This window comes from Mesoplodon densirostris, chromosome 9 (genome assembly GCF_025265405.1).
Source record: "Mesoplodon densirostris isolate mMesDen1 chromosome 9, mMesDen1 primary haplotype, whole genome shotgun sequence".
In the NCBI taxonomy this organism is placed as follows: Eukaryota; Metazoa; Chordata; class Mammalia; order Artiodactyla; family Ziphiidae; genus Mesoplodon; species Mesoplodon densirostris.
Genome location: NC_082669.1, coordinates 4,563,694 through 4,588,394, shown reverse-complemented (window position 1 = coordinate 4,588,394; position 24,701 = coordinate 4,563,694).

The window sequence follows — 24,701 nt, the reverse complement described above, 5'->3', positions numbered from 1 at the left end:
TAACCTGCTGTATAAAGAAATAAATAAAATTAAATTTCAAAATTTTTAAAAATAAAACAGAAGAAAGTTCTTCCATTCACACAGATATATTTATATGAATGAATTATTCCCATGCTTATATCTATAAATACATAAACGAGGAATAAAATCTAACTTGAACCAAGAAAGAAAAAAAAACCTAAACCAAACAGTTATACAGAGGAAAACACTACCAAGGCACTTGTTCCAGCAGTAAACAATTCTGAAATTGGTCAGTGGTGGGGAATCATCTTCCATACAACCAACAGCCCCGTCCCCCCATGCAAGGAGCGTCCTCACTGCAAAGCTGGGGGACCATGCCGAGGCCTCTGTGAGTAAACGTGAGCTGAGCCCCAGGCCAGCTGCTACTGAACTGTTCCCACCCTTCCCAGGTAAAACACCTGAATATGTACAAGGGCTTGAAAGCCTAGAGGAAGGGCCGTGGAGCCACACCAGCGACAGCACGCAGGCCAACTTGCTGCCTGCAGGCCAGCCAGGATGGTCCTGGCCCCGGGCGCTCTTCTGGAAGCTTTCCATTTCCCTGCCTGAGATACCCCTCCTGTCCCGGCCCCCACTCCTTTTTTTCCTTCCTCAGCCCGGAGAGAAATTCCAGTGGAAGTTATGGGTGACACATCCTCTTCTTTACAGGTGGCAGCCTGGCAACTCCTGCAGAAAGTCCAGCAGAGCCCCACTCACACCGGGCCACCAACAAAGCCGTGGACCCTCACACCCTCCCACCAGCACAGCCCCGAGACTGCTGACGGGGCAGAGAATATGGAGTCAGGCACAGCTGCAGGGGCTATTGCTGCCTGGAGTGCAGTTTATATTGACCTCAACCCAGGCACACCTGGGGAGGGCTTGCCGGCAGGGTCAGGCTGCCCAGGTCAGCTAATCCTCAGGCCTCAGGGAATCACACTGCGGAAAATGGACCTCGCTAAGACAGAATATTAGCCAAGGGAAAAAAGGACACAATGCCATTTGCAGCACCGTAGATGAGTCTAGAGGTAATCACGTGACTTGTAGTAAGTCAGAAAGTGAAAGACACATATCGTAGGATATCACTTATAGGTGTTACCTAAAAATTGATACCAGGGCAGATATTTCCACGGAGAAGGGCAGTCACAGATTCATTAAACAAACTTATGGTTCACCAATGGAAAGGTGTGAGGATTGGATTCATTAGGATATCGGGGTTAACAGACATATACAAACACAGGTGAAATATATAATCACCAAAGACCTACGGAATACCAAGAGAAGACTACTCAACATTCTGTCATAACGTACATGGGAAAAGGGTCCCAGGAAGAACAGACCTATGTATATGTGTAAAAGAACCACATCTTGCACACCTACAACAAGCCAAACGTTGTCATCAAACTTGCTGTAATAAAAAATAAAAAATTAAATTAAAAACACGAACAAGAAGTAGTGAGACAAACTTGAGGGGCTTTCTCCTGGCACATTCCATTCTAAATTCCAATCTAGAACAGGACTTCCATTGAGGCTCTGTGGCCCTAGTAACCAGATTTGGTAAGCGAGAACTGCTGCCACCTTGTGGCCGTTTCACACAAGAGCAGCTTTAATCCCAGCGCTAATGGTCAGTGGATATTCAAAATCGTTGCAGGCCTGTAAATGACACCTGCCCTGAAAACAAATCCTGGGGTCATATACCGACCAAAAAATGCAAAAGACGTCCATATTTCAAAACGACTGTTTCAAGAGGCATATTTCACGCACATTAGTGTTCTGCTTCTTTTGCTTTCTTTCTTTTTTGGTTAAAGAAACGGGAATGGAAAAAGGCAAGCCTCAGAATGGGCGAAAACGTTCGCAAACGAATCAATGGACAAAGGTTTAATCTCCAATATATATAAACAGCTCACGCAGCTTAATATTAATAAAACAAACAACCCAGTACAAAAATGGGCAGAAGATCTATATAGACGTTTCTTTAAAGAAGTCACAGAGATGGCCAAGACGCACATGAAAAGCTGCTCAACATCACTAATTATTAGAGAAATGCAAATCCAAACGACAATGAGGTATGACCTCACACCTGTTAGAATCGGCATCATCAGCAAATCTACAAACAACAAATTCCGGGGATGGTGTGGACAAAAGGAACCCTCTTCCACTATTGGTGGGAAGGTAAATTGATACACTCACTATGGAGAGCAGTATGGATGTTCCTTTAAATAACTAAAAAGAGAATTACCATAGGAGCCTGCAATCCCACTTTTGGGCATATACCCAGAGAAAACCATAAATCAAAAAGACACATTCACCACAATGTTCATTGCAGCACAATTTACAATAGCCAGGTAATGGAAGCAACCTAAATGCCCACAGAAAGACGAATGGATAAAGATGTGGTACATATATAAAATGGAATATTGCTCAGCCATAAAAAGGAATGAAACTGGGTCATTTGTAGAGAAGTCGATGGATCTAGAGACTGTCATACAGAGTGAAGTAAGTCAGAAAGAGAAAAACAAATATTGTATATTAATGCATATATGTGGAACCTAGAAAAATGGTACAGATGAACTGGTATGCAGGACAGAAATAGAGACACAGAGGTAGAGAACAAACGTATGGACACCAAGTGGGGGAAGCCATGGGGTGGTGGTGGTGGGATGAGTTGTGAGATTGGGATGGACCTGTATACATGTATATGCATAAAATATATAACTAATAGTAACCTGCTGTATAAAGAAATAAATAAAATTAAATTTCAAAATTTTTAAAAATAAAACAGAAGAAAGTTCTTCCATTCACACAGATGTATTTATATGAATGAATTATTCCCATGCTTATATCTATAAATACATAAACGAGGAATAAAATCTAACTTGAACCAAGAAAGAAAAAAAAACCTAAACCAAACAGTTATACAGAGGAAAACACTACCAAGGCACTTGTTCCAGCAGTAAACAATTCTGAAATTGGTCAGTGGTGGGGAATCATCTTCCATACAGCCAACAGCCTCCTCCCCCCATGCAAGGAGCGTCCTCACTGCAAAGCTGGGGGACCATGCCGAGGCCTCTGTGAGTAAACGTGAGCTGAGCCCCAGGCCAGCTGCTACTGAACTGTTCCCACCCTTCCCAGGTAAAACACCTGAATATGTACAAGGGATTGAAAGCCTAGAGGAAGGGCCGTGGAGCCACACCAGCGACAGCACGCAGGCCAACTTGCTGCCTGCAGGCCAGCCAGGATGGTCCTGGCCCCGGGCGCTCTTCTGGAAGCTTTCCATTTCCCTGCCTGAGATACCCCTCCTGTCCCGGCCCCCACTCCTTTTTTTCCTTCCTCAGCCCGGAGAGAAATTCCAGTGGAAGTTATGGGTGACACATCCTCTTCTTTACAGGTGGCAGCCTGGCAACTCCTGCAGAAAGTCCAGCAGAGCCCCACTCACACCGGGCCACCAACAAAGCCGTGGACCCTCACACCCTCCCACCAGCACAGCCCCGAGACTGCTGACGGGGCAGAGAATATGGAGTCAGGCACAGCTGCAGGGGCTATTGCTGCCTGGAGTGCAGTTTATATTGACCTCAACCCAGGCACACCTGGGGAGGGCTTGCCGGCAGGGTCAGGCTGCCCAGGTCAGCTAATCCTCAGGCCTCAGGGAATCACACTGCGGAAAATGGACCTCGCTAAGACAGAATATTAGCCAAGGGAAAAAAGGACACAATGCCATTTGCAGCACCGTAGATGAGTCTAGAGGTAATCACGTGACTTGTAGTAAGTCAGAAAGTGAAAGACACATATCGTAGGATATCACTTATAGGTGTTACCTAAAAATTGATACCAGGGCAGATATTTCCACGGAGAAGGGCAGTCACAGATTCATTAAACAAACTTATGGTTCACCAATGGAAAGGTGTGAGGATTGGATTCATTAGGATATCGGGGTTAACAGACATATACAAACACAGGTGAAATATATAATCACCAAAGACCTACGGAATACCAAGAGAAGACTACTCAACATTCTGTCATAACGTACATGGGAAAAGGGTCCCAGGAAGAACAGACCTATGTATATGTGTAAAAGAACCACATCTTGCACACCTACAACAAGCCAAACGTTGTCATCAAACTTGCTGTAATAAAAAATAAAAAATTAAATTAAAAACACGAACAAGAAGTAGTGAGACAAACTTGAGGGGCTTTCTCCTGGCACATTCCATTCTAAATTCCAATCTAGTACAGGACTTCCATTGAGGCTCTGTGGCCCTAGTAACCAGATTTGGTAAGCGAGAACTGCTGCCACCTTGTGGCCGTTTCACACAACAGCAGCTTTAATCCCAGCGCTAATGGTCAGTGGATATTCAAAATCGTTGCAGGCCTGTAAATGACACCTGCCCTGAAAACAAATCCTGGGGTCATATACCGACCAAAAAATGCAAAAGACGTCCATATTTCAAAACGACTGTTTCAAGAGGCATATTTCACGCACATTAGTGTTCTGCTTCTTTTGCTTTCTTTCTTTTTTGGTTAAAAAAACGGGAATGGAAAAAGGCAAGCCTCAGAATGGGCGAAAACGTTCGCAAACGAATCAATGGACAAAGGTTTAATCTCCAATATATATAAACAGCTCACGCAGCTTAATATTAATAAAACAAACAACCCAGTACAAAAATGGGCAGAAGATCTATATAGACGTTTCTTTAAAGAAGTCACAGAGATGGCCAAGACGCACATGAAAAGCTGCTCAACATCACTAATTATTAGAGAAATGCAAATCCAAACGACAATGAGGTATGACCTCACACCTGTTAGAATCGGCATCATCAGCAAATCTACAAACAACAAATTCCGGGGATGGTGTGGACAAAAGGAACCCTCTTCCACTATTGGTGGGAAGGTAAATTGATACACTCACTATGGAGAGCAGTATGGATGTTCCTTTAAATAACTAAAAAGAGAATTACCATAGGAGCCTGCAATCCCACTTTTGGGCATATACCCAGAGAAAACCATAAATCAAAAAGACACATTCACCACAATGTTCATTGCAGCACAATTTACAATAGCCAGGTAATGGAAGCAACCTAAATGCCCACAGAAAGACGAATGGATAAAGATGTGGTACATATATAAAATGGAATATTGCTCAGCCATAAAAAGGAATGAAACTGGGTCATTTGTAGAGAAGTCGATGGATCTAGAGACTGTCATACAGAGTGAAGTAAGTCAGAAAGAGAAAAACAAATATTGTATATTAATGCATATATGTGGAACCTAGAAAAATGGTACAGATGAACTGGTATGCAGGACAGAAATAGAGACACAGAGGTAGAGAACAAACGTATGGACACCAAGTGGGGGAAGCCATGGGGTGGTGGTGGTGGGATGAGTTGGGAGATTGGGATGGACCTGTATACATGTATATGCATAAAATATATAACTAATAGTAACCTGCTGTATAAAGAAATAAATAAAATTAAATTTCAAAATTTTTAAAAATAAAACAGAAGAAAGTTCTTCCATTCACACAGATGTATTTATATGAGTGAATTATTCCCATGCTTATATCTATAAATACATAAACGAGGAATAAAATCTAACTTGAACCAAGAAAGAAAAAAAAACCTAAACCAAACAGTTATACAGAGGAAAACACTACCAAGGCACTTGTTCCAGCAGTAAACAATTCTGAAATTGGTCAGTGGTGGGGAATCATCTTCCATACAACCAACAGCCCCGTGCCCCCATGCAAGGAGCGTCCTCACTGCAAAGTTGGGGGACCATGCCGAAGCCTCTGTGAGTAAACGTGAGCTGAGCCCCAGGCCAGCTGCTACTGAACTGTTCCCACCCTTCCCAGGTAAAACACCTGAATATGTACAAGGGCTTGAAAGCCTAGAAGAAGGGCCGTGGAGCCACACCAGTGACAGCACGCAGGCCAACTTGCTGCCTGCAGGCCAGCCAGGATGGTCCTGGCCCCGGGCGCTCTTCTGGAAGCTTTCCATTTCCCTGCCTGAGATACCCCTCCTGTCCCGGCCCCCACTCCTTTTTTTCCTTCCTCAGCCCGGAGAGAAATTCCAGTGGAAGTTATGGGTGACACATCCTCTTCTTTACAGGTGGCAGCCTGGCAACTCCTGCAGAAAGTCCAGCAGAGCCCCACTCACACCGGGCCACCAACAAAGCCGTGGACCCTCACACCCTCCCACCAGCACAGCCCCGAGACTGCTGACGGGGCAGAGAATATGGAGTCAGGCACAGCTGCAGGGGCTATTGCTGCCTGGAGTGCAGTTTATATTGACCTCAACCCAGGCACACCTGGGGAGGGCTTGCCGGCAGGGTCAGGCTGCCCAGGTCAGCTAATCCTCAGGCCTCAGGGAATCACACTGCGGAAAATGGACCTCGCTAAGACAGAATATTAGCCAAGGGAAAAAAGGACACAATGCCATTTGCAGCACCGTAGATGAGTCTAGAGGTAATCACGTGACTTGTAGTAAGTCAGAAAGTGAAAGACACATATCGTAGGATATCACTTATAGGTGTTACCTAAAAATTGATACCAGGGCAGATATTTCCACGGAGAAGGGCAGTCACAGATTCATTAAACAAACTTATGGTTCACCAATGGAAAGGTGTGAGGATTGGATTCATTAGGATATCGGGGTTAACAGACATATACAAACACAGGTGAAATATATAATCACCAAAGACCTACGGAATACCAAGAGAAGACTACTCAACATTCTGTCATAACGTACATGGGAAAAGGGTCCCAGGAAGAACAGACCTATGTATATGTGTAAAAGAACCACATCTTGCACACCTACAACAAGCCAAACGTTGTCATCAAACTTGCTGTAATAAAAAATAAAAAATTAAATTAAAAACACGAACAAGAAGTAGTGAGACAAACTTGAGGGGCTTTCTCCTGGCACATTCCATTCTAAATTCCAATCTAGAACAGGACTTCCATTGAGGCTCTGTGGCCCTAGTAACCAGATTTGGTAAGCGAGAACTGCTGCCACCTTGTGGCCGTTTCACACAACAGCAGCTTTAATCCCAGCGCTAATGGTCAGTGGATATTCAAAATCGTTGCAGGCCTGTAAATGACACCTGCCCTGAAAACAAATCCTGGGGTCATATACCGACCAAAAAATGCAAAAGACGTCCATATTTCAAAACGACTGTTTCAAGAGGCATATTTCACGCACATTAGTGTTCTGCTTCTTTTGCTTTCTTTCTTTTTTGGTTAAAAAAACGGGAATGGAAAAAGGCAAGCCTCAGAATGGGCGAAAACGTTCGCAAACGAATCAATGGACAAAGGTTTAATCTCCAATATATATAAACAGCTCACGCAGCTTAATATTAATAAAACAAACAACCCAGTACAAAAATGGGCAGAAGATCTATATAGACGTTTCTTTAAAGAAGTCACAGAGATGGCCAAGACGCACATGAAAAGCTGCTCAACATCACTAATTATTAGAGAAATGCAAATCCAAACGACAATGAGGTATGACCTCACACCTGTTAGAATCGGCATCATCAGCAAATCTACAAACAACAAATTCCGGGGATGGTGTGGACAAAAGGAACCCTCTTCCACTATTGGTGGGAAGGTAAATTGATACACTCACTATGGAGAGCAGTATGGATGTTCCTTTAAATAACTAAAAAGAGAATTACCATAGGAGCCTGCAATCCCACTTTTGGGCATATACCCAGAGAAAACCATAAATCAAAAAGACACATTCACCACAATGTTCATTGCAGCACAATTTACAATAGCCAGGTAATGGAAGCAACCTAAATGCCCACAGAAAGACGAATGGATAAAGATGTGGTACATATATAAAATGGAATATTGCTCAGCCATAAAAAGGAATGAAACTGGGTCATTTGTAGAGAAGTCGATGGATCTAGAGACTGTCATACAGAGTGAAGTAAGTCAGAAAGAGAAAAACAAATATTGTATATTAATGCATATATGTGGAACCTAGAAAAATGGTACAGATGAACTGGTATGCAGGACAGAAATAGAGACACAGAGGTAGAGAACAAACGTATGGACACCAAGTGGGGGAAGCCATGGGGTGGTGGTGGTGGGATGAGTTGGGAGATTGGGATGGACCTGTATACATGTATATGCATAAAATATATAACTAATAGTAACCTGCTGTATAAAGAAATAAATAAAATTAAATTTCAAAATTTTTAAAAATAAAACAGAAGAAAGTTCTTCCATTCACACAGATGTATTTATATGAGTGAATTATTCCCATGCTTATATCTATAAATACATAAACGAGGAATAAAATCTAACTTGAACCAAGAAAGAAAAAAAAAACCTAAACCAAACAGTTATACAGAGGAAAACACTACCAAGGCACTTGTTCCAGCAGTAAACAATTCTGAAATTGGTCAGTGGTGGGGAATCATCTTCCATACAACCAACAGCCCCGTGCCCCCATGCAAGGAGCGTCCTCACTGCAAAGCTGGGGGACCATGCCGAAGCCTCTGTGAGTAAACGTGAGCTGAGCCCCAGGCCAGCTGCTACTGAACTGTTCCCACCCTTCCCAGGTAAAACACCTGAATATGTACAAGGGCTTGAAAGCCTAGAAGAAGGGCCGTGGAGCCACACCAGTGACAGCACGCAGGCCAACTTGCTGCCTGCAGGCCAGCCAGGATGGTCCTGGCCCCGGGCGCTCTTCTGGAAGCTTTCCATTTCCCTGCCTGAGATACCCCTCCTGTCCCGGCCCCCACTCCTTTTTTTCCTTCCTCAGCCCGGAGAGAAATTCCAGTGGAAGTTATGGGTGACACATCCTCTTCTTTACAGGTGGCAGCCTGGCAACTCCTGCAGAAAGTCCAGCAGAGCCCCACTCACACCGGGCCACCAACAAAGCCGTGGACCCTCACACCCTCCCACCAGCACAGCCCCGAGACTGCTGACGGGGCAGAGAATATGGAGTCAGGCACAGCTGCAGGGGCTATTGCTGCCTGGAGTGCAGTTTATATTGACCTCAACCCAGGCACACCTGGGGAGGGCTTGCCGGCAGGGTCAGGCTGCCCAGGTCAGCTAATCCTCAGGCCTCAGGGAATCACACTGCGGAAAATGGACCTCGCTAAGACAGAATATTAGCCAAGGGAAAAAAGGACACAATGCCATTTGCAGCACCGTAGATGAGTCTAGAGGTAATCACGTGACTTGTAGTAAGTCAGAAAGTGAAAGACACATATCGTAGGATATCACTTATAGGTGTTACCTAAAAATTGATACCAGGGCAGATATTTCCACGGAGAAGGGCAGTCACAGATTCATTAAACAAACTTATGGTTCACCAATGGAAAGGTGTGAGGATTGGATTCATTAGGATATCGGGGTTAACAGACATATACAAACACAGGTGAAATATATAATCACCAAAGACCTACGGAATACCAAGAGAAGACTACTCAACATTCTGTCATAACGTACATGGGAAAAGGGTCCCAGGAAGAACAGACCTATGTATATGTGTAAAAGAACCACATCTTGCACACCTACAACAAGCCAAACGTTGTCATCAAACTTGCTGTAATAAAAAATAAAAAATTAAATTAAAAACACGAACAAGAAGTAGTGAGACAAACTTGAGGGGCTTTCTCCTGGCACATTCCATTCTAAATTCCAATCTAGAACAGGACTTCCATTGAGGCTCTGTGGCCCTAGTAACCAGATTTGGTAAGCGAGAACTGCTGCCACCTTGTGGCCGTTTCACACAACAGCAGCTTTAATCCCAGCGCTAATGGTCAGTGGATATTCAAAATCGTTGCAGGCCTGTAAATGACACCTGCCCTGAAAACAAATCCTGGGGTCATATACCGACCAAAAAATGCAAAAGACGTCCATATTTCAAAACGACTGTTTCAAGAGGCATATTTCACGCACATTAGTGTTCTGCTTCTTTTGCTTTCTTTCTTTTTTGGTTAAAAAAACGGGAATGGAAAAAGGCAAGCCTCAGAATGGGCGAAAACGTTCGCAAACGAATCAATGGACAAAGGTTTAATCTCCAATATATATAAACAGCTCACGCAGCTTAATATTAATAAAACAAACAACCCAGTACAAAAATGGGCAGAAGATCTATATAGACGTTTCTTTAAAGAAGTCACAGAGATGGCCAAGACGCACATGAAAAGCTGCTCAACATCACTAATTATTAGAGAAATGCAAATCCAAACGACAATGAGGTATGACCTCACACCTGTTAGAATCGGCATCATCAGCAAATCTACAAACAACAAATTCCGGGGATGGTGTGGACAAAAGGAACCCTCTTCCACTATTGGTGGGAAGGTAAATTGATACACTCACTATGGAGAGCAGTATGGATGTTCCTTTAAATAACTAAAAAGAGAATTACCATAGGAGCCTGCAATCCCACTTTTGGGCATATACCCAGAGAAAACCATAAATCAAAAAGACACATTCACCACAATGTTCATTGCAGCACAATTTACAATAGCCAGGTAATGGAAGCAACCTAAATGCCCACAGAAAGACGAATGGATAAAGATGTGGTACATATATAAAATGGAATATTGCTCAGCCATAAAAAGGAATGAAACTGGGTCATTTGTAGAGAAGTCGATGGATCTAGAGACTGTCATACAGAGTGAAGTAAGTCAGAAAGAGAAAAACAAATATTGTATATTAATGCATATATGTGGAACCTAGAAAAATGGTACAGATGAACTGGTATGCAGGACAGAAATAGAGACACAGAGGTAGAGAACAAACGTATGGACACCAAGTGGGGGAAGCCATGGGGTGGTGGTGGTGGGATGAGTTGGGAGATTGGGATGGACCTGTATACATGTATATGCATAAAATGTATAACTAATAGTAACCTGCTGTATAAAGAAATAAATAAAATTAAATTTCAAAATTTTTAAAAATAAAACAGAAGAAAGTTCTTCCATTCACACAGATGTATTTATATGAGTGAATTATTCCCATGCTTATATCTATAAATACATAAACGAGGAATAAAATCTAACTTGAACCAAGAAAGAAAAAAAAAACCTAAACCAAACAGTTATACAGAGGAAAACACTACCAAGGCACTTGTTCCAGCAGTAAACAATTCTGAAATTGGTCAGTGGTGGGGAATCATCTTCCATACAACCAACAGCCCCGTGCCCCCATGCAAGGAGCGTCCTCACTGCAAAGCTGGGGGACCATGCCGAAGCCTCTGTGAGTAAACGTGAGCTGAGCCCCAGGCCAGCTGCTACTGAACTGTTCCCACCCTTCCCAGGTAAAACACCTGAATATGTACAAGGGCTTGAAAGCCTAGAAGAAGGGCCGTGGAGGCACACCAGTGACAGCACGCAGGCCAACTTGCTGCCTGCAGGCCAGCCAGGATGGTCCTGGCCCCGGGCGCTCTTCTGGAAGCTTTCCATTTCCCTGCCTGAGATACCCCTCCTGTCCCGGCCCCCACTCCTTTTTTTCCTTCCTCAGCCCGGAGAGAAATTCCAGTGGAAGTTATGGGTGACACATCCTCTTCTTTACAGGTGGCAGCCTGGCAACTCCTGCAGAAAGTCCAGCAGAGCCCCACTCACACCGGGCCACCAACAAAGCCGTGGACCCTCACACCCTCCCACCAGCACAGCCCCGAGACTGCTGACGGGGCAGAGAATATGGAGTCAGGCACAGCTGCAGGGGCTATTGCTGCCTGGAGTGCAGTTTATATTGACCTCAACCCAGGCACACCTGGGGAGGGCTTGCCGGCAGGGTCAGGCTGCCCAGGTCAGCTAATCCTCAGCCCTCAGGGAATCACACTGCGGAAAATGGACCTCGCTAAGACAGAATATTAGCCAAGGGAAAAAAGGACACAATGCCATTTGCAGCACCGTAGATGAGTCTAGAGGTAATCACGTGACTTGTAGTAAGTCAGAAAGTGAAAGACACATATCGTAGGATATCACTTATAGGTGTTACCTAAAAATTGATACCAGGGCAGATATTTCCACGGAGAAGGGCAGTCACAGATTCATTAAACAAACTTATGGTTCACCAATGGAAAGGTGTGAGGATTGGATTCATTAGGATATCGGGGTTAACAGACATATACAAACACAGGTGAAATATATAATCACCAAAGACCTACGGAATACCAAGAGAAGACTACTCAACATTCTGTCATAACGTACATGGGAAAAGGGTCCCAGGAAGAACAGACCTATGTATATGTGTAAAAGAACCACATCTTGCACACCTACAACAAGCCAAACGTTGTCATCAAACTTGCTGTAATAAAAAATAAAAAATTAAATTAAAAACACGAACAAGAAGTAGTGAGACAAACTTGAGGGGCTTTCTCCTGGCACATTCCATTCTAAATTCCAATCTAGAACAGGACTTCCATTGAGGCTCTGTGGCCCTAGTAACCAGATTTGGTAAGCGAGAACTGCTGCCACCTTGTGGCCGTTTCACACAACAGCAGCTTTAATCCCAGCGCTAATGGTCAGTGGATATTCAAAATCGTTGCAGGCCTGTAAATGACACCTGCCCTGAAAACAAATCCTGGGGTCATATACCGACCAAAAAATTCAAAAGACGTCCATATTCCAAAACGACTGTTTCAAGAGGCATATTTCACGCACATTAGTGTTCTGCTTCTTTTGCTTTCTTTCTTTTTTGGTTAAAGAAACGGGAATGGAAAAAGGCAAGCCTCAGAATGGGCGAAAACGTTCGCAAACGAATCAATGGACAAAGGTTTAATCTCCAATATATATAAACAGCTCACGCAGCTTAATATTAATAAAACAAACAACCCAGTACAAAAATGGGCAGAAGATCTATATAGACGTTTCTTTAAAGAAGTCACAGAGATGGCCAAGACGCACATGAAAAGCTGCTCAACATCACTAATTATTAGAGAAATGCAAATCCAAACGACAATGAGGTATGACCTCACACCTGTTAGAATCGGCATCATCAGCAAATCTACAAACAACAAATTCCGGGGATGGTGTGGACAAAAGGAACCCTCTTCCACTATTGGTGGGAAGGTAAATTGATACACTCACTATGGAGAGCAGTATGGATGTTCCTTTAAATAACTAAAAAGAGAATTACCATAGGAGCCTGCAATCCCACTTTTGGGCATATACCCAGAGAAAACCATAAATCAAAAAGACACATTCACCACAATGTTCATTGCAGCACAATTTACAATAGCCAGGTAATGGAAGCAACCTAAATGCCCACAGAAAGACGAATGGATAAAGATGTGGTACATATATAAAATGGAATATTGCTCAGCCATAAAAAGGAATGAAACTGGGTCATTTGTAGAGAAGTCGATGGATCTAGAGACTGTCATACAGAGTGAAGTAAGTCAGAAAGAGAAAAACAAATATTGTATATTAATGCATATATGTGGAACCTAGAAAAATGGTACAGATGAACTGGTATGCAGGACAGAAATAGAGACACAGAGGTAGAGAACAAACGTATGGACACCAAGTGGGGGAAGCCATGGGGTGGTGGTGGTGGGATGAGTTGGGAGATTGGGATGGACCTGTATACATGTATATGCATAAAATATATAACTAATAGTAACCTGCTGTATAAAGAAATAAATAAAATTAAATTTCAAAATTTTTAAAAATAAAACAGAAGAAAGTTCTTCCATTCACACAGATGTATTTATATGAGTGAATTATTCCCATGCTTATATCTATAAATACATAAACGAGGAATAAAATCTAACTTGAACCAAGAAAGAAAAAAAAAACCTAAACCAAACAGTTATACAGAGGGAAACACTACCAAGGCACTTGTTCCAGCAGTAAACAATTCTGAAATTGGTCAGTGGTGGGGAATCATCTTCCATACAACCAACAGCCCCGTGCCCCCATGCAAGGAGCGTCCTCACTGCAAAGCTGGGGGACCATGCCGAAGCCTCTGTGAGTAAACGTGAGCTGAGCCCCAGGCCATCTGCTACTGAACTGTTGCCACCCTTCCCAGGTAAAACACCTGAATATGTACAAGGGCTTGAAAGCCTAGAAGAAGGGCCGTGGAGCCACACCAGTGACAGCACGCAGGCCAACTTGCTGCCTGCAGGCCAGCCAGCATGGTCCTGGCCCCGGGCGCTCTTCTGGAAGCTTTCCATTTCCCTGCCTGAGATACCCCTCCTGTCCCGGCCCCCACTCCTTTTTTTCCTTCCTCAGCCCGGAGAGAAATTCCAGTGGAAGTTATGGGTGACACATCCTCTTCTTTACAGGTGGCAGCCTGGCAACTCCTGCAGAAAGTCCAGCAGAGCCCCACTCACACCGGGCCACCAACAAAGCCGTGGACCCTCACACCCTCCCACCAGCACAGCCCCGAGACTGCTGACGGGGCAGAGAATATGGAGTCAGGCACAGCTGCAGGGGCTATTGCTGCCTGGAGTGCAGTTTATATTGACCTCAACCCAGGCACACCTGGGGAGGGCTTGCCGGCAGGGTCAGGCTGCCCAGGTCAGCTAATCCTCAGGCCTCAGGGAATCACACTGCGGAAAATGGACCTCGCTAAGACAGAATATTAGCCAAGGGAAAAAAGGACACAATGCCATTTGCAGCACCGTAGATGAGTCTAGAGGTAATCACGTGACTTGTAGTAAGTCAGAAAGTGAAAGACACATATCGTAGGATATCACTTATAGGTGTTACCTAAAAATTGATACCAGGGCAGATATTTCCACGGAGAAGGGCAGTCACAGATTCATTAAACAAACTTATGGTTCACCAATGGAAAGGTGTGAGGATTGGATTCATTAGGATATCGGGGTTAACAGACATATACAAACACAGGTGAAATATATAATCACCAAAGACCTACGGAATACCAAGAGAAGACTACTCAACATTCTGTCATAACGTACATGGGAAAAGGGTCCCAGGAAGAACAGACCTATGTATATGTGTAAAAGAACCACATCTTGCACACCTACAACAAGCCAAACGTTGTCATCAAACTTGCTGTAATAAAAAATAAAAAATTAAATTAAAAACACGAACAAGAAGTAGTGAGACAAACTTGAGGGGCTTTCTCCTGGCACATTCCATTCTAAATTCCAATCTAGAACAGGACTTCCATTGAGGCTCTGTGGCCCTAGTAACCAGATTTGGTAAGCGAGAACTGCTGCCACCTTGTGGCCGTTTCACACAACAGCAGCTTTAATCCCAGCGCTAATGGTCAGTGGATATTCAAAATCGTTGCAGGCCTGTAAATGACACCTGCCCTGAAAACAAATCCTGGGGTCATATACCGACCAAAAAATGCAAAAGACGTCCATATTTCAAAACGACTGTTTCAAGAGGCATATTTCACGCACATTAGTGTTCTGCTTCTTTTGCTTTCTTTCTTTTTTGGTTAAAAAAACGGGAATGGAAAAAGGCAAGCCTCAGAATGGGCGAAAACGTTCGCAAACGAATCAATGGACAAAGGTTTAATCTCCAATATATATAAACAGCTCACGCAGCTTAATATTAATAAAACAAACAACCCAGTACAAAAATGGGCAGAAGATCTATATAGACGTTTCTTTAAAGAAGTCACAGAGATGGGCAAGACGCACATGAAAAGCTGCTCAACATCACTAATTATTAGAGAAATGCAAATCCAAACGACAATGAGGTATGACCTCACACCTGTTAGAATCGGCATCATCAGCAAATCTACAAACAACAAATTCCGGGGATGGTGTGGACAAAAGGAACCCTCTTCCACTATTGGTGGGAAGGTAAATTGATACACTCACTATGGAGAGCAGTATGGATGTTCCTTTAAATAACTAAAAAGAGAATTACCATAGGAGCCTGCAATCCCACTTTTGGGCATATACCCAGAGAAAACCATAAATCAAAAAGACACATTCACCACAATGTTCATTGCAGCACAATTTACAATAGCCAGGTAATGGAAGCAACCTAAATGCCCACAGAAAGACGAATGGATAAAGATGTGGTACATATATAAAATGGAATATTGCTCAGCCATAAAAAGGAATGAAACTGGGTCATTTGTAGAGAAGTCGATGGATCTAGAGACTGTCATACAGAGTGAAGTAAGTCAGAAAGAGAAAAACAAATATTGTATATTAATGCATATATGTGGAACCTAGAAAAATGGTACAGATGAACTGGTATGCAGGACAGAAATAGAGACACAGAGGTAGAGAACAAACGTATGGACACCAAGTGGGGGAAGCCATGGGGTGGTGGTGGTGGGATGAGTTGTGAGATTCGGATGGACCTGTATACATGTATATGCATAAAATATATAACTAATAGTAACCTGCTGTATAAAGAAATAAATAAAATTAAATTTCAAAATTTTTAAAAATAAAACAGAAGAAAGTTCTTCCATTCACACAGATGTATTTATATGAATGAATTATTCCCATGCTTATATCTATAAATACATAAACGAGGAATAAAATCTAACTTGAACCAAGAAAGAAAAAAAAACCTAAACCAAACAGTTATACAGAGGAAAACACTACCAAGGCACTTGTTCCAGCAGTAAACAATTCTGAAATTGGTCAGTGGTGGGGAATCATCTTCCATACAGCCAACAGCCTCCTCCCCCAATGCAAGGAGCGTCCTCACTGCAAAGCTGGGGGACCATGCCGAGGCCTCTGTGAGTAAACGTGAGCTGAGCCCCAGGCCAGCTGCTACTGAACTGTTCCCACCCTTCCCAGGTAAAACACCTGAATATGTACAAGGGATTGAAAGCCTAGAGGAAGGGCCGTGGAGCCACACCAGCGACAGCACGCAGGCCAACTTGCTGCCTGCAGGCCAGCCAGGATGGTCCTGGCCCCGGGCGCTCTTCTGGAAGCTTTCCATTTCCCTGCCTGAGATACCCCTCCTGTCCCGGCCCCCACTCCTTTTTTTCCTTCCTCAGCCCGGAGAGAAATTCCAGTGGAAGTTATGGGTGACACATCCTCTTCTTTACAGGTGGCAGCCTGGCAACTCCTGCAGAAAGTCCAGCAGAGCCCCACTCACACCGGGCCACCAACAAAGCCGTGGACCCTCACACCCTCCCACCAGCACAGCCCCGAGACTGCTGACGGGGCAGAGAATATGGAGTCAGGCACAGCTGCAGGGGCTATTGCTGCCTGGAGTGCAGTTTATATTGACCTCAACCCAGGCACACCTGGGGAGGGCTTGCCGGCAGGGTCAGGCTGCCCAGGTCAGCTAATCCTCAGCCCTCAGGGAATCACACTGCGGAAAATGGACCTCGCTAAGACAGAATATTAGCCAAGGGAAAAAAGGACACAATGCCATTTGCAGCACCGTAGATGAGTCTAGAGGTAATCACGTGACTTGTAGTAAGTCAGAAAGTGAAAGACACATATCGTAGGATATCACTTATAGGTGTTACCTAAAAATTGATACCAGGGCAGATATTTCCACGGAGAAGGGCAGTCACAGATTCATTAAACAAACTTATGGTTCACCAATGGAAAGGTGTGAGGATTGGATTCATTAGGATATCGGGGTTAACAGACATATACAAACACAGGTGAAATATATAATCACCAAAGACCTACGGAATACCAAGAGAAGACTACTCAACATTCTGTCATAACGTACATGGGAAAAGGGTCCTAGGAAGAACAGACCTATGTATATGTGTAAAAGAACCACATCTTGCACACCTACAACAAGCCAAACGTTGTCATCAAACTTGCTGTAATAAAAAATAAAAAATTAAATTAAAAACACGAACAAGAAGTAGTGAGACAAACTTGAGGGGCTTTCTCCTGGCACATTCCATTCTAAATTCCAATCTAGAACAGGACTTCCATTGAGGCTCTGTGGCCCTAGTAACCAGATTTGGTAAGCGAGAACTGCTGCCACCTTGTGGCCGTTTCACACAACAGCAGCTTTAATCCCAGCGCTAATGGTCAGTGGATATTCAAAATCGTTGCAGGCCTGTAAATGACACCTGCCCTGAAAACAAATCCTGGGGTCATATACCGACCAAAAAATTCAAAAGACGTCCATATTCCAAAACGACTGTTTCAAGAGGCATATTTCACGCACATTAGTGTTCTGCTTCTTTTGCTTTCGTTCTTTTTTGGTTAAAAAAACGGGAATGGAAAAAGGCAAGCCTCAGAATGGGCGAAAACGTTCGCAAACGAATCAATGGACAAAGGTTTAATCTCCAATATATATAAACAGCTCACGCAGCTTAATATTAATAAAACAAACAACCCAGTACAAAAATGGGCAGAAGATCTATATAGACGTTTCTTTAAAGAAGTCACAGAGATGGCCAAGACGCACATGAAAAGCTGCTCAACATCACTAATTATTAGAGAAATGCAAATCCAAACGACAATGAGGTATGACCTCACACCTGTTAGAATCGGCATCATCAGCAAATCTACAAACAACAAATTCCGGGGATGGTGTGGACAAAAGGAACCCTCTTCCACTATTGGTGGGAAGGTAAATTGATACACTCACTATGGAGAGCAGTATGGAGGTTCCTTTAAATAACTAAAAAGAGAATTACCATAGGAGCCTGCAATCCAACTTTTGGGCATATACCCAGAGAAAACCATAAATCAAAAAGACACATTCACCACAATGTTCATTGCAGCACAATTTACAATAGCCAGGTAATGGAAGCAACCTAAATGCCCACAGAAAGACGAATGGATAAAGATGTGGTACATATATAAAATGGAATATTGCTCAGCCATAAAAAGGAATGAAACTGGGTCATTTGTAGAGAAGTCGATGGATCTAGAGACTGTCATACAGAGTGAACTAAGTCAGAAAGAGAAAAACAAATATTGTATATTAATGCATATAGGTGGAACCTAGAAAAATGGTACAGATGAACTGGTATGCAGGACAGAAATAGAGACACAGAGGTAGAGAACAAACGTATGGACACCAAGTGGGGGAAGCCATGGGGTGGTGGTGGTGGGATGAGTTGGGAGATTGGGATGGACCTGTATACATGTATATGCATAAAATATATAACTAATAGTAACCTGCTGTATAAAGAAATAAATAAAATTAAATTTCAAAATTTTTAAAAATAAAACAGAAGAAAGTTCTTCCATTCACACAGATGTATTTATATGAATGAATTATTCCCATGCTTATATCTATAAATACATAAACGAGGAATAAAATCTAACTTGAACCAAGAAAGAAAAAAAAAAACTTAAACCAAACAGTTATACAGAGGAAAACACTACCAAGGCACTTGTTCCAGCAGTAAACAATTCTGAAATTGGTCAGTGGTGGGGAATCATCTTCCATACAACCAACAGCCCCGTCCCCCCATGCAAGGAGCGTCCTCACTGCAAAGCTGGGGGACCATGCCGAGGCCTCTGTGAGTAAACGTGAGCTGAGCCCCAGGCCAGCTGCTACTGAACTGTTCCCACCCTTCCCAGGTAAAACACCTGAATATGTACAAGGGCTTGAAAGCCTAGAGGAAGGGCCGTGGAGCCACACCAGCGACAGCACGCAGGCCAACTTGCTGCCTGCAGGCCAGCCAGGATGGTCCTGGCCCCGGGCGCTCTTCTGGAAGCTTTCCATTTCCCTGCCTGAGATACCCCTCCTGTCCCGACACCCAGTCCTTTTTTTCCTTCCTCAGCCCGGAGAGAAATTCCAGTGGAAGTTATGGGTGACACATCCTCTTCTTTACAGGTGGCAGCCTGGCAACTCCTGCAGAAAGTCCAGCAGAGCCCCACTCACACCGGGCCACCAACAAAGCCGTTGTCCCTCACACACTCCCACCAGCACAGCCCCGAGACTGCTGACGGGGCAGAGAATATGGAGTCAGGCACAGCTGCAGGGGCTATTGCTGCCTGGAGTGCAGTTTATATTGACCTCAACCCAGGCACACCTGGGGAGGGCTTGCCGGCAGGGTCAGGCTGCCCAGGTCAGCTAATCCTCAGCCCTCAGGGAATCACACTGCAGAAAATGGACCTCGCTAAGACAGAATATTAGCCAAGGGAAAAAAGGACACAATGCCATTTGCAGCACCGTAGATGAGTCTAGAGGTAATCATGTGACTTGTAGTAAGTCAGAAAGTGAAAGACACATATCGTAGGATATCACTTATAGGTGTTACCTAAAAATTGATACCAGGGCAGATATTTCCACGGAGAAGGGCAGTCACAGATTCATTAAACAAACTTATGGTTCACCAATGGAAAGGTGTGAGGATTGGATTCATTAGGATATCGGGGTTAACAGACATATACAAACACAGGTGAAATATATAATCACCAAAGACCTACGGAATACCAAGAGAAGACTACTCAACATTCTGTCATAACGTACATGGGAAAAGGGTCCCAGGAAGAACAGACCTATGTATATGTGTAAAAGAACCACATCTTGCACACCTACAACAAGCCAAACGTTGTCATCAAACTTGCTGTAATAAAAAATAAAAAATTAAATTAAAAACACGAACAAGAAGTAGTGAGACAAACTTGAGGGGCTTTCTCCTGGCACATTCCATTCTAAATTCCAATCTAGAACAGGACTTCCATTGAGGCTCTGTGGCCCTAGTAACCAGATTTGGTAAGCGAGAACTGCTGCCACCTTGTGGCCGTTTCACACAACAGCAGCTTTAATCCCAGCGCTAATGGTCAGTGGATATTCAAAATCGTTGCAGGCCTGTAAATGACACCTGCCCTGAAAACAAATCCTGGGGTCATATACCGACCAAAAAATTCAAAAGACGTCCATATTCCAAAACGACTGTTTCAAGAGGCATATTTCACGCACATTAGTGTTCTGCTTCTTTTGCTTTCTTTCTTTTTTGGTTAAAAAAACGGGAATGGAAAAAGGCAAGCCTCAGAATGGGCGAAAACGTTCGCAAACGAATCAATGGACAAAGGTTTAATCTCCAATATATATAAACAGCTCACGCAGCTTAATATTAATAAAACAAACAACCCAGTACAAAAATGGGCAGAAGATCTATATAGACGTTTCTTTAAAGAAGTCACAGAGATGGGCAAGACGCACATGAAAAGCTGCTCAACATCACTAATTATTAGAGAAATGCAAATCCAAACGACAATGAGGTATGACCTCACACCTGTTAGAATCGGCATCATCAGCAAATCTACAAACAACAAATTCCGGGGATGGTGTGGACAAAAGGAACCCTCTTCCACTATTGGTGGGAAGGTAAATTGATACACTCACTATGGAGAGCAGTATGGATGTTCCTTTAAATAACTAAAAAGAGAATTACCATAGGAGCCTGCAATCCCACTTTTGGGCATATACCCAGAGAAAACCATAAATCAAAAAGACACATTCACCACAATGTTCATTGCAGCACAATTTACAATAGCCAGGTAATGGAAGCAACCTAAATGCCCACAGAAAGACGAATGGATAAAGATGTGGTACATATATAAAATGGAATATTGCTCAGCCATAAAAAGGAATGAAACTGGGTCATTTGTAGAGAAGTCGATGGATCTAGAGACTGTCATACAGAGTGAAGTAAGTCAGAAAGAGAAAAACAAATATTGTATATTAATGCATATATGTGGAACCTAGAAAAATGGTACAGATGAACTGGTATGCAGGACAGAAATAGAGACACAGAGGTAGAGAACAAACGTATGGACACCAAGTGGGGGAAGCCATGGGGTGGTGGTGGTGGGATGAGTTGGGAGATTGGGATGGACCTGTATACATGTATATGCATAAAATATATAACTAATAGTAACCTGCTGTATAAAGAAATAAATAAAATTAAATTTCAAAATTTTTAAAAATAAAACAGAAGAAAGTTCTTCCATTCACACAGATGTATTTATATGAGTGAATTATTCCCATGCTTATATCTATAAATACATAAACGAGGAATAAAATCTAACTTGAACCAAGAAAGAAAAAAAAAACCTAAACCAAACAGTTATACAGAGGAAAACACTACCAAGGCACTTGTTCCAGCAGTAAACAATTCTGAAATTGGTCAGTGGTGGGGAATCATCTTCCATACAACCAACAGCCCCGTGCCCCCATGCAAGGAGCGTCCTCACTGCAAAGCTGGGGGACCATGCCGAAGCCTCTGTGAGTAAACGTGAGCTGAGCCCCAGGCCAGCTGCTACTGAACTGTTCCCACCCTTCCCAGGTAAAACACCTGAATATGTACAAGGGCTTGAAAGCCTAGAAGAAGGGCCGTGGAGGCACACCAGTGACAGCACGCAGGCCAACTTGCTGCCTGCAGGCCAGCCAGGATGGTCCTGGCCCCGGGCGCTCTTCTGGAAGCTTTCCATTTCCCTGCCTGAGATACCCCTCCTGTCCCGGCCCCCACTCCTTTTTTTCCTTCCTCAGCCCGGAGAGAAATTCCAGTGGAAGTTATGGGTGACACATCCTCTTCTTTACAGGTGGCAGCCTGGCAACTCCTGCAGAAAGTCCAGCAGAGCCCCACTCACACCGGGCCACCAACAAAGCCATGGACCCTCACACCCTCCCACCAGCACAGCCCCGAGACTGCTGACGGGGCAGAGAATATGGAGTCAGGCACAGCTGCAGGGGCTATTGCTGCCTGGAGTGCAGTTTATATTGACCTCAACCCAGGCACACCTGGGGAGGGCTTGCCGGCAGGGTCAGGCTGCCCAGGTCAGCTAATCCTCAGCCCTCAGGGAATCACACTGCGGAAAATGGACCTCGCTAAGACAGAATATTAGCCAAGGGAAAAAAGGACACAATGCCATTTGCAGCACCGTAGATGAGTCTACAGGTAATCATGTGACTTGTAGTAAGTCAGAAAGTGAAAGACACATATCGTAGGATATCACTTATAGGTGTTACCTAAAAATTGATACCAGGGCAGATATTTCCACGGAGAAGGGCAGTCACAGATTCATTAAACAAACTTATGGTTCACCAATGGAAAGGTGTGAGGATTGGATTCATTAGGATATCGGGGTTAACAGACATATACAAACACAGGTGAAATATATAATCACCAAAGACCTACGGAATACCAAGAGAAGACTACTCAACATTCTGTCATAACGTACATGGGAAAAGGGTCCCAGGAAGAACAGACCTATGTATATGTGTAAAAGAACCACATCTTGCACACCTACAACAAGCCAAACGTTGTCATCAAACTTGCTGTAATAAAAAATAAAAAATTAAATTAAAAACACGAACAAGAAGTAGTGAGACAAACTTGAGGGGCTTTCTCCTGGCACATTCCATTCTAAATTCCAATCTAGAACAGGACTTCCATTGAGGCTCTGTGGCCCTAGTAACCAGATTTGGTAAGCGAGAACTGCTGCCACCTTGTGGCCGTTTCACACAACAGCAGCTTTAATCCCAGCGCTAATGGTCAGTGGATATTCAAAATCGTTGCAGGCCTGTAAATGACACCTGCCCTGAAAACAAATCCTGGGGTCATATACCGACCAAAAAATTCAAAAGACGTCCATATTCCAAAACGACTGTTTCAAGAGGCATATTTCACGCACATTAGTGTTCTGCTTCTTTTGCTTTCTTTCTTTTTTGGTTAAAGAAACGGGAATGGAAAAAGGCAAGCCTCAGAATGGGCGAAAACGTTCGCAAACGAATCAATGGACAAAGGTTTAATCTCCAATATATATAAACAGCTCACGCAGCTTAATATTAATAAAACAAACAACCCAGTACAAAACTGGGCAGAAGATCTATATAGACGTTTCTTTAAAGAAGTCACAGAGATGGCCAAGACGCACATGAAAAGCTGCTCAACATCACTAATTATTAGAGAAATGCAAATCCAAACGACAATGAGGTATGACCTCACACCTGTTAGAATCGGCATCATCAGCAAATCTACAAACAACAAATTCCGGGGATGGTGTGGACAAAAGGAACCCTCTTCCACTATTGGTAGGAAGGTAAATTGATACACTCACTATGGAGAGCAGTATGGATGTTCCTTTAAATAACTAAAAAGAGAATTACCATAGGAGCCTGCAATCCCACTTTTGGGCATATACCCAGAGAAAACCATAAATCAAAAAGACACATTCACCACAATGTTCATTGCAGCACAATTTACAATAGCCAGGTAATGGAAGCAACCTAAATGCCCACAGAAAGACGAATGGATAAAGATGTGGTACATATATAAAATGGAATATTGCTCAGCCATAAAAAGGAATGAAACTGGGTCATTTGTAGAGAAGTCGATGGATCTAGAGACTGTCATACAGAGTGAAGTAAGTCAGAAAGAGAAAAACAAATATTGTATATTAATGCATATATGTGGAACCTAGAAAAATGGTACAGATGAACTGGTATACAGGACAGAAATAGAGACACAGAGGTAGAGAACAAACGTATGGACACCAAGTGGGGGAAGCCATGGGGTGGTGGTGGTGGGATGAGTTGTGAGATTGGGATGGACCTGTATACATGTATATGCATAAAATATATAACTAATAGTAACCTGCTGTATAAAGAAATAAATAAAATTAAATTTCAAAATTTTTAAAAATAAAACAGAAGAAAGTTCTTCCATTCACACAGATGTATTTATATGAATGAATTATTCCCATGCTTATATCTATAAATACATAAACGAGGAATAAAATCTAACTTGAACCAAGAAAGAAAAAAAAACCTAAACCAAACAGTTATACAGAGGAAAACACTACCAAGGCACTTGTTCCAGCAGTAAACAATTCTGAAATTGG